This window comes from Tenebrio molitor, chromosome 1 (genome assembly GCF_963966145.1).
Source record: "Tenebrio molitor chromosome 1, icTenMoli1.1, whole genome shotgun sequence".
In the NCBI taxonomy this organism is placed as follows: Eukaryota; Metazoa; Arthropoda; class Insecta; order Coleoptera; family Tenebrionidae; genus Tenebrio; species Tenebrio molitor.
Window position 1 is genome coordinate 23,582,990 of NC_091046.1, and position 12,283 is coordinate 23,595,272.

The window sequence follows — 12,283 nt, forward strand, 5'->3', positions numbered from 1 at the left end:
TCCGACATTTTTGCGAACAATAGCTTTTACTGAACGACATAAAGTCTTCATGGTAATGTCTTCCTATCGACGAAATGGATTAAAAGTAGAGTTTGGCTGTATTCCCTGCGTTATGTATGGAAGAGAGAAGAATTCCCAGACATTGAAGTGGAATATAGGCAGTTTCGACAAACTTTAAACATTTGCTTAAAAAATTTCCAAGAAAATGGATCTGTGGGACGAAAACCTGGAAGCAGCAGGCTAAAGAAAAGAACTCCAGAAGTGATTGAAGAGGCGAGACAAGCAATGGGAAAAGCCCCGGCATTTCAATTGAACATTTATCATAACAACTTGGTGTGTCTGTTGGTACCTGTCATGATTGTGAAAAAAGATCTTCACCTATTTCCTTATCGTCTCACATCTGTTCAAGAATTACATCCAGCTGATTTCCCCCAAAGATTAGAATATTGTCAATATCCAATCTTTTTTGAAGGTAACAATAATTGTAATATTGTTTTAGTAATTAAATAATAAGTGGTTTTTAGGAAATATCAATCCTGCAAGATACAGAAATGAAATTTTTTTTTCTGAAGTTTGATGAAGTTTATGGCTATTTTCAGCAGAATGGTGCTACAGTTCATACCACAGGGGCTACAATAGAATTTTTGGCTGAATTTTACAACAGAATTATAAGCTGTAATACATTAAACAACTGGCCTCCTAAATCATGTATTCATGTGATCTCACACCTTGATTTCTTCTTGTGGCCACACATCAAAAATTTAATTTGCACAACACCCATAAATGATTTGTCAGAACTACGAAATGGGATAACACAGAAAATTAATGAAATTAATAATAATCCTATTGTTTTAGAAAATGTAACTAATGCAATTAGATAAAGAACTAGGTTGTGTTTACAAGAACAGGGAACAATTTACTGTAAATTATGATTCAAATTGTTATCTCTTACAGGGATTAACATACTGAGTTTATGTGCAATATGTACTTAATTTACAATTCTTATCAGTGTTCACAGCAGTGTTAATGTTATGTTCTCTTTTATGGTTTAAAGAAATAAATGAATTGATACTAACTATTATTTGTCAATTTGCTTAAGATGGGTACTTTCAGACTGTCTGTTCAGTTCCAGTTTCCATTTAATTTCAGTCTAGAGGGGGGTTTCTTTGTGTTCGGTTATCACAGTTCTCTGTTCAATCTTAGGTGAGTTTTCAAAGTGTAATACTCTGTTAGCAAAACAGCACTTACCTAAATACTGAAACTGAATGGAGAACATGAACTAACCGTGTAACATTCCATTTACTTGTGGTCTTTAAGTTAAAAGCTACTAGACTTTGGGGCTTTTAAAATTTTGCGATCTTTTTCAACTTTCCATTGGAATTTGGGGTATTTTTCTTCCGAAGATCAACTAAAATTTACAGTAATGCCTGAGTACATACACTATTACGGATAATACTATCAAGTAATAGTGCAGTGCTTATCAACATAATTACCGGCGTCTCGCCTCCACATTTTGACTTTTTTGTGTTTTATGTTCTGTGTCAATGTTAAGTAATTTCCTCACGATATGACATGAGTACAGAGTGATCAACAAGAAACCAAATCAAGAGTGCTACCTCATCTTTTGTTTTATCGAAACGTATTTCAACGAGGATCAGCCGCTTTTATTTACTTGCTGTGCACTCGTTTTGTTGGTTGCCTACCTCTCAAAAATCTATTATTAATTGCCTTTATAAATTTTTTGTAATTCATGAATAATACATTTAAAAGCAAGTTATAATTAATTATTATTTATTATTGATTAAGGAAAAAACACACAGTTACACAAAATTCCTTCATAAGGCACAATCTTGAGTTACAAAATTTTAAAAATAATTATTTTTCACAATTCTTTGTTTTGCTGTTTTCTGTAAGAAAAGTGTAAAAGTTATTTATTATTCTCTAATTTTTGGGTAATTGAGAACTTACTCGTATCTTTTCTAGCAGTGTTTAAAACATTTAAATTACTCCAAGGTCAAAAAATAAGTTTACACAAAAACTGCTCAAAATGTTCTCCATTGTGGTCCAGACAGAATCAAACTCGCCTCTCATAATTTCAAAAACCCTTATGAAGCTGTTAATTTGTTTAGGGTAATGTGTGGGTTTTATTTCTTGCAACACACAAAGGGAAACAAATTAATATCCTTCTTAAAAATTTTTTGATAAGTGCCATAACACAATTTAACTTGTTGTCTTAAACGCCTTATGGAAGTTGAGGGATGTTCCTTGATAATTTGTTGAACATTTTGCACCATTTCAAAAAAAATTGAACTAAGGACTGACCTGACTTCTTCTTAATGATGGGTTATGATTTGCTAAAATTAGGCACTATAATTTTAAGACATTGATAAACTTGTTGATAACCAATACCATCAGGTTCGGATATCTGGCTTGAAATTCTTCGGTGTAAGGGGGTACAAAGTAAGGCCAGTCTTCATTTTCTTGTTTCACCCTCTTTCGAAAATAATCTAATAAAAATGCCTTCTCTTTAATGGTAAAACCCATTTTACAACTTATTCTAGGATAATTATTGCTTACAACTTAAATAAACGTCTGTAAACTTTGCCGAAATCGAAGATTTGTTTTCTAGGTTAAATCACTTAAATTGTCAACAACAACAACCTTGAATTTTGAAATGTGACATTTCAACGAAGCATCCCCGTACCAGTAGCGTCGCGTTTGGCAATAAAGATGATAATTTACTTACTCTTACATCTTACAAATGTAAAATGTTGCTCTTGTTAATCTTATAAATTGTTTTCCTTATGTTATAATAATAATAAAATGCACAATTATAATTCCAACGTCTAAAATTCATAAGGTATCATTTTTTATTAGGTAGCGTTTGAGACCATAAATTGTCTACGCCCATGTTTTGACCGCTTATGTGCATATGATTTTGCTACGACGTGACCGATAATTTGCAACGCTTGCTCTGATTTGGATTCTTGTTGATCACTCTGTATAATAATATACCTTTCTGAATTTCAACCACCAATGTGTTCTCTAAGTCCAAAATTTTTAAATTTTTAAAAAGAGATTGCGGTACTATTCCCGTTACAAGTTACAAGTGGTAAAATCGAAATTTTTCTAAACACCAAAGATTTCTCATAGCAACGGAGAGTTCTAAATATTTATTAATTTTTGTGTTATATGTCTGTGTTATATTGTGTGAATTTGGAACAGCTATATCTAAAAGATATGCTTGCTTTTGTTGTTTATTTAAAATAATTATTTATTAATGTGAATTTCAATAATTTGAGATAAATGCACTACAAAAATTGAAAATATTGTCTAACCTTATTTTATTTTGTTAAATGTCAATATGAATGGACATGTGTCATTTTCTACGCTGTAAAAATGGTGCAAACAATTGAATTTCCATAGGTTGCTCTAAATATAAATTTATTTGAAGGCCCGTTATATTTACATTTCGCGACATAAGATTGTGAGATTTGGACATGAATGCTTGACGAAGATTCAAAGCTAATACCCATGCGTTTTCGGTTAAACTATTAGCAGTCCATAGGAGCGAAGCTCCACATAAAAAAACATCAAAATGATGTGAATAAGTGAGTACACACGGAAGTTAAATTGTGTGCAAAACAACTCAATATTTCTGAATTCAATCGTTAATTTAACAAAAATAAATAAAAACCTCATCACCGCACTTTTCACCTAAAAAATGACAGTAACAGCGACAAAACTGACAGTTCACATGAAAGCGGCAAAAATGTAATAACATGGGCATGGCCTACTTCGACTACAATCATTTAGAATAACTCTGTACTGCCATGCATCCTTTGTATCTGAAAATCTAGATTCAGACATAACATCCAGAATGTTAAAGGCTTCTTTGATCTAAATAATTGTTGATCGCACGGTATATAGTTGACTCAAGTTGCAAAAATAGTTGACTCAAGTTGCAAAAAACCACTTGTCATTTGCAACAGCATATTTTCAATATTTCTGAACCAATTTTTTTACGTGGGCTAGGTATAGTCCTACAGAAACTCTAGTAGAATTCGACTTTGGTTGTAAATTTATGTTATAGAATTTTATGCTGCAGCAATAATCCTACTATATACAGGGTGATTCATCTTTTACCGCCGGTGGCAAAATTGACATTAAAAATTATAATTTCGTTTTTATATTTTGCAGACCTAATTTATTATTCATAAGGCACATAATATCAAAAAATGAAATTTATAAGTTAATTAGGTCAAATTTTGGGATTTTCTCAATTATTACTTGTTTAATTTATTCAACCTTGTGGCATATGGACACTCAGGTATTTTCACACAATTTTACCATCTTAAATTAATTAATTAATTTTAACATATGGTATTATTGAAATAAACGCATTTTGATATTCAAATTTGTATTGGCTTCATGATTTACGACATAATGTCCCAATATCTTAACAATAAAATCTATTAGGGGATCTTTATTGTCACCGCAGTGGGTCCTTTACAACTCTATTCGTAAAATCCAACAAATCCACCTAAGCAGGTCAGTTTTACGCGGTAGCCTTTGTTAAAGAAAATTTACAACACTAAAAGTCAAGGAGTACCAATAAAAGCAATTTTTCCATTAAAATCAATTCAAATTCAATTCAAACACTATCAAACATTTTTCGAAACGGATTGCAGATATTGATTTTATACGCCATTAGCCAAATATGCCCAGCCAGGGGATTAAGAACCCTGTCACCGACTTAGACCCAGTATTTCAGTGCAGGGTTAACTTTTGGGTTTGCAAAACGCGGTTAAATTGTAACCCAATTATTAACCTTGTATGCGTATTTCAGTGCTTAGTTATGGGTTAAAGTATTTAACCAACTTTTTCTTAATGTTGGCAGTGCTTTCGGCAGACATATTCGAAAAGCTCGTAGCCAGTCGTAGCGGACAGGTGTAGAATGCTGCCGTTTGCTGTCAGCTGTGACAGTATTTAACCCACGTGTAGAGTTGTTTTGGTTAAAGAGTGAGGTGTTTTTATTCAAAAATACACACCTATTTTTTTATAATGGAATTTTACAACAGATACCGACTTTTGGATCAGATATGTATATTAAAAAACAAGAAAATAATTATAAATATTAATGTAACAATAAAAAAAATAATTAATCTTCTAGCTCTTTTTAATTCGGAGAAAATCAGAATTTATATAAAAATTAATGAAACACAAGGTACGGGCATACTATTAAATAAAATAATCTTTTATTAACAAAAAATAATTCTTTTACAATACTGTAAACTATAATAAAAAAATATCTATTCAAGTAAAAATAAATAATACCTATTGTAAGATCAAATTAGATTGAATTTCACAATTAACATTTTAATGTAAATATGTACAATGCTTATATCAAAAACTAATTTTTGGATCTTCGACGACTGTCCATTTTCAAACTTTCATTTGGCGCCCCTTCAAAATGCGAAATAGCCGTTATAAGTGCTAATTTAATATTAAACTTACCAAAACAGAAAAATAAATAATTCTGCACCGCACTTTTGGCACGAGTAATGCGCATGTCTAACCGAGAAAAAGCAGGTTAACCCACCCCTATCCCCTGGGTTAACTTTCCAGTTAAATTTAACATTGATTAGAACCAACCCGACACCGAAATACCCCTAATCAGGTAATTTAATAGTTAACCATTTTTATTTGGTTTAACCCACGACTGAAATACCGGGCCTTAGACAATTATTGGAAAAAAAGTCCCCTTATAACGAAGGTTGTCGTAAAAGTGGCAAGTAACCGAACCGCAATGATCCGCAGGTACAAGTCTTGAATCCTCTTGACTAAATCAAGAAACAGCCGTAATTCCGATTTTGCTTTCTTTTAAAATTAGTAGTGGGTGAAGTTTATTTCTTTGACAATTTCTTCATTTCTCAGTTATTTGTACGGTAACAGAAATGCAATGAAAATTTATTTTCTTTGGTTTCCTTTCACGTACAGTCTTAGCCAAAAGATTGTAAAATCACATATTGTAATTATCTAAATATCAAGAAAATAAACACAACATTTACATACTTACAACTGATTAAAATTCGTTTTTTTTTTTAAATATTGATTCCTCATAATAAACGTTTCAGTAGCATTATAAGAATTTCTTTATTCCTGTCCGAGTTTCATTTATGTAGTTTTATTTTTAAAATGTGAATACAGACTTGGAATTTGTAGAACATTCAAAGAAATTAAGGATTAAATTTTTTTATTGAGAACAACTAATTACCTACAAGCTTGGCCCAACAGGCCCATGGGATTAAGTTGACCGTTTACTTGACATTACTTGACGCAGGTAGGTTGGCCTAGGTTGGCCCAACTGGCCGACTCCGTGTCAGTTTGGGGTTCGCAATGTTAGCTTCAGGTAGGGATGTTACAGGTATACTCAATTTCATATAAATGTGCATCTAAGCAAGCCATGAAAATCTGATTTTCTGTTGGTAGTAAAGCTAAAGTTAGTGACTTTAACTTTCAAAGTTGCTTGCTCTGCGCGAACTCGATTTGACTAATTTTTTAGTTTTTGTCCATTTTAACATTGCTGATTTCAAAAGCAATGTTACGTCTTTTTACTGATTAAATTAAAGTAATTCTTATTTGTTTTTGTCTTTGTATTTTTACCAAGTAAAGATTTATTGGACATGACCTTCATAAATGTGACTTTTGTAATGTAACTAAATTAAAGGTGCTGTAGTGACCCAGTTGAAAATTTAAATTTAAATTTCCGGTACCGCCACAACAGCGCGCCAAATGTGAAGGTACTAGCGGCTAGACTAGGAACTGCGGGCGGAAAGCGGAAATATAGCGGGGGTTGAAGCTCTCTCGCGCGGGTGGTTGAAGCTCTCTCGCGCGGGTGGTTGAAGGGGGGTAGGTCACTTTTGTTTAGTTTTTCGAAACGAACACACCTTGCGAAGAGCGATCCAAGTTTCTCAAATTTGTAAGTTAAATCTGAACAATTACACTACCGTTCCGAGTAGATATTTTGTGTCCTCGTGAGGAATTCAACGTTTTTAATTCACCTGGGTAATTTATCCCACTTTCGTTGCCTTTTTTTGTGTTTTGTTTTTGGGACCAGGACCACGTGGTAAGGGTATGTTGTAGATTTCATTTTGTTGCGTGCTGTTTCTTTAAGAAGCGCCCATTTGTTAATTTTAAGTGTTATCTTTCTCCCGGGAGGTTCTTTTTTTAGCAATCTGGTAATTTCGAAAATGCGGAGCCGTCGTCCGAATCGCGTGCGTCCATTTTGTTTTTGTTCTTCACTTACATTTTCTAACGGCACTCGACCCGCCATTTTCTTTTTGGTTTTAACATTACCGGCGATTATTGTATTCGTGATTTATGTTGTTTACTGGTATTTGTGCCATTTAAAGTGGTTCTATTTTATCGTTATTTAACTTTGCGCTTAGTTCTCTTTTAATTGATCATTGTTTTACTGTTGCGTTTGTTTTGTTTATTTTATCATTGTTTAATGTTCCGTTGTGGTTTGTTGAATTTTTCGCACCGTTTAATGTTACGCTTTGTTCGATTGAATTAAACTCGGGTCTTCTTTATGTTGTTGTTAAACACTGCTAGATTTCGGAAGAGTTAAAGTAAAATGTTGTAAGTGCGCCACTATGGCAGTTAGGTTTCAATCAGGAAGTCGTGGGGTTGTCTAGTAAATTTCTGTGGAGGCCACGGTTAAGTTATGGCCGTTAGCGGAGGCGGACCTAAGCCCTGCTCCATGCGGCTCTGGGATGTTGACGTGGTTCTAGAGATCTTAGGTTTTTGTCGGTAAACGGTTGGTTGGGGAAGGCGGAGCAAGCTCTGCTCGAAGCGGCTTGGGATGCTCATCGTACAACCCCGAGGCGCTCTGTCACTCTTTCTTGGTCGGTGAAATAGCCCGACGTTCATTACTAACCTGAGTATCTAGAAACGTCGCTGGTCTCAAGCCGATTCAGATTATTCTTCTGAGTCCCCTCGCGGCCGAGAGTTTGTTACCTCCAGCTCTAAGCTCCCGTTGGTGTACCTTGACCGCGTAGTTCCGAGTTAAACATTGTTTTTGCCATTGATCGAATTGTAAAATATGAGTAATACCTGGGATACGGTTTTTGAAGAGGGTTTTTCATCCGTCCCTGTCTGTAATAACTGCACCATAATTTGTTCACTTGTTTTGCAAGCTTTAACCTCTCATTTTGTCCGTTATGTACCCGTTTCCTGTTATTTTAAATATTGTTGCATTCATCTTGTCGTTTATCTTTGTGATGTACTCAACTAGTTAATTTCTTGTACTTAGTTAAACTTAGTTTCTGTCTTTTTGGATTCGTTTCATTTTTTTTTTTTCATCAAAGTTATTACAGGCATTTTTAATAAAAGGTATTTTGCGTCCCTCACATGTGTGTTTTATTTGCGGCACTCTTCTAACTGGAACCCTCACCGTTTGCATTCCGAACCTTTTTTTCCGCCAAAAGAAAAACACAACGTAGGGCTCCTCCGATTCGATGACGATCACGACCGCATTTGTTACCGTTTTGCGCAGGTTCAAATATTTGGCGGAAAAAGTAATGTTTTCAAATCATTACAGTGCTTTTACAAATGCACAGCTCACTTGATGAACATTTATATGAAATCAATTATAGTGGTATACTCCGTACTCTGATAGATTGCACGTTTTTTGACAGAAGACAGACACAGAAACTGGTTTGGCGGGAATTAATCTGCAGGGATACAACGGTTTTCTACATAACGTGAAACAATTGAGATGGAGAGTTTAGTATTTTTCACTGCTTTATGTTTTGGAACTAGAATTTAAAAACGTGCAATCTATCACCGTACGGAGTATAGTTGTATTTATGACAACGGTTATTACTTGATAATAAAATCTTATTCTTCGGTTGTTGTTAAATTTACAACCAAAGCGGAATTTCACTAGAGTTTCTGTAGGACTATATGTACTATTGCGGGTAAAAAAGTGAGACATCAACGTCATTATCTTGAGTTTTAATGTGAAATAATCCTTATCTAATTCTAACCCTATTTTGAATTGACTGACGTCATTAAGTTCTTATTGTAGGTTGTAGGGAATGAGTGTAAGTAAGCAAGTAGTGAATATTTATTTAATGCAAAGTCCGAATCAAAATCTACCTTTATCAAAAGAAGAGGGCATTTGGAAAAGGAAAATGGGAGTACTCTCGTGTCAAAAATAAATTACTCCCTAGGATTTAGGGATTTTCGTTAATAGGTTGCCATAAATTTGGTTAGGTTGGAGGCTATGTGGTTTCTGGTGACAAACAAAAGATATCCCAAAAATGTAAGACAGCAAATTAATCGTAACAGTTGCAAATGACTAATTTCTCGCTTAGTAATAGATGATTTTTCGTTTCACAATCAATTTTGGTTACTGGCGGCATATTTATTTGGATTTAATCTCTCAATTCAAAGTAACCAACCTTGGGCATTCAAAATAACTTTTGAAAATTCTAGTTACACACAACATGAAAAACGTTATTTCCCTAAAAGTTCGAATTCTAGGGAGTAATTTATTTTTGACACGAGAGTATAATAGTTATTTATGATGTAAGTGTTAAAAGTGAGATTTTATTTTGTAAGTGGGGTAGAACAAAATAAAATCACTTTTAACACGTCCATCATACATACATGCAGTGGATATACTATTAATTTTTACGTAACTTATGAGAAATGACCTCAGTGAACATTATTGTTGTATACAAAAAGGCATGAAGAATCATATTTGAGATATATGGACACATTAATTATTTTATCTACGGCTGCTTGGATAAGTCGTTATTACCACACTCATTTACAGTCACTTGACTTGCGTAATGTATAATTTGTTTCAAAATCAAAAATCCACCAACACTGCATTCTACCTCGAAAATACAACCGACAACGTCGCCAACTTTTGTTTTTAGTGTGTTTGAAAGTGTCAGAAAAACGTGGGGTTATGAAATAAAACTGTTGACAGTCGTTCGCAACTATTTGAATGAAGTATGACAGTGACAAATTTTTAGATGTCAATTCCAAAAGTCAATCATAATGACAATAAAGCATGGACTACATCCATTTTTTTTTAATTGACATGAAAGTGACGGCCAAAATTCCGTGGCCGCGATAGTACATCTATTTTTTATACAACTGGTTTGCATTGCATTAAAAAACGCAGTCGTATTTTTGATGTTTATTTTAATTTCTGCGGCAAAAATCAGGTAGCTAGTCTTGTATTGACATTTGTTTATTAGAAACGTCAAAAAAGTTTTCATTACGTTTTGTAAAACACTTTCAATTCCACATTATTGCATTCGTAAACATGGAATGCAAAGAAAACGACGTTAACGATGCCGATATCGACGACTTAACTAGTGTTAAAAGTTTTTTTTTACTAGTGTTAAAAATACTTTTAACACGGTAAGTTATAAAGAGCAATTTTTAATCAAATTAGCTTCCACTAAAAACGTCACTTTTAATGTCAGTTGTATAAAAAATAAATTTTTAAACTGTCAGCTGGAATAGTGTCAAAAAAAATGACAATAAAGCTTGAACTACATCGAATTTTTCAAAACTGAGAGAAATTTGATGTCCCACTTTTTATGCTCCCAATCGTATAGTTTTAAAGTAATTTCAAATAACTAAGAGCCCGATTTCAAGTCAGGGTGACAAATAGGTGATGCAGCGCAAATGTGTAAACTCGGTACAGGTTGCAAAGACACACTTGTCATTTGCAACAGCATTTGTTTCATATTTCTGAACCAAATAAAGGCACAAAGGGACCAGAAAATCATAGTTTGGGTTGAATATTTTCCAAATAAGTACAGTTTTAAAGTAATTTCAAATGATAATGCCATAAAAGTGCTGTTGCAAATGACAAGTGTGTCTTTGCAACCTGTACCGAATTTAGCTATCTTTGTCCTACACACTAATTACTAATATGCGTCATCTTTCTCAAACCTGCATTTTTGTGCCGTTACCATGCATGACAATACAAGTTGCAACTCAACTTGAAATCGGCCTCTTATGCCATAAAAGTGCTGTTGCAAAGGCAACGTGGTTTTTTGCAACTTGAGTTAACTTACTATAACATAAATAGCTGTTATTCCTTACTTTACACACTAAGCGAATTTTTGCGACCTTACCAGGTAAGTTGGTAACATTGGTACATGTTACTTGAACGTTTTGGCGCAATGAGGTAAGTAAGGGGAAGCGTCTGTGACGTCATCATTTTGCGTCATTAATGATACCACATCTTACTACGCTCAGAGTGTGGTTCTGCTTGGTAAGATTCGAAAGGACGTACTAATAAGTGAGGTTGTATGGGTTGTTATTATGAAAAAAAAAGACGTATTGACCACTTTTTAGTTTTATAATGAGTGATGATGGTGAAATCGTGGAAGTAGCCCTCAATTATCGAGGCGAAGATGTTCCGGTTACACTATCGTACCAACATGCATTAAATTTATTAAACGGAATTGCCTCTACTGGAATCTTGTAGTGATGTTCTCTTAATTTAACTGCACATAAATTTTTATTTTCTACATTTCGTGCAGAAGATGGATTATTCAAACTGTATTATCACAAAATAAATTATTACAAATCATTACCAATTCAAGATTATCCATTGATTCTGCAAACGAGTACGGATTAATCAGGTTATGTTTACAATTTGTCAAAAGCAAAGCACGGAAATGACATGTCTTACCAATCTAAACTTACCATTACGTTTTTGCGATTTGGGTTACCAGAAAGAAAATAGCGGAGTGGGGGAGTTACCACATAAAACCTTAACGTTACCTATGGTAAACTCGCAAAAATTCGCTTACTTACTCTGTAACTACAGACTGATCACATAACTTTCCGACTCCGAAATTTAAATGCAGCCAGTAATACGTTATTCAGTTATAACTTGATAAAGTAAATTCAGCATGGATTGGGTATTTCAAGGTCAAATAAGTTTATTGTTTGGCTATATGATTATGGCCTTCCTAAAATAGTGAAATGCAGTGAACCAACAAAATGCGAATTTAGTGTAGTAAATTCAGGATGGATTTGATATTTCAAGGTCAAATAATTTTATTTTTTGGCTATAAATAATAGTGACATGCAGGGAAATAATATAATGTGAATTTACCAATGCTCATGCAACGTGAACGGTGTATATAGTCTGTTTTTTTATCAATGAACACCAAAACCGCAATTTACACCGAAAATAGAACTGGCAACATTATACACTTTTGACCTAGGTGAAAAA

At 33.7% G+C, this 12,283-nt stretch overlaps 1 long non-coding RNA gene across 1 annotated transcript; it reads right to left on the bottom strand.

Moving 5' to 3' along the window:
* Positions 1-1,774: 1,774 nt before the first annotated feature.
* Positions 1,775-3,143, bottom strand: LOC138141550 (uncharacterized). Its single transcript, XR_011163184.1, has 3 exons — positions 2,410-3,143; positions 1,969-2,354; positions 1,775-1,907 (listed from the first exon to the last, which is right to left on the bottom strand). It is a non-coding gene; the product is annotated as an uncharacterized lncRNA (long non-coding RNA).
* Positions 3,144-12,283: the final 9,140 nt, after the last annotated feature.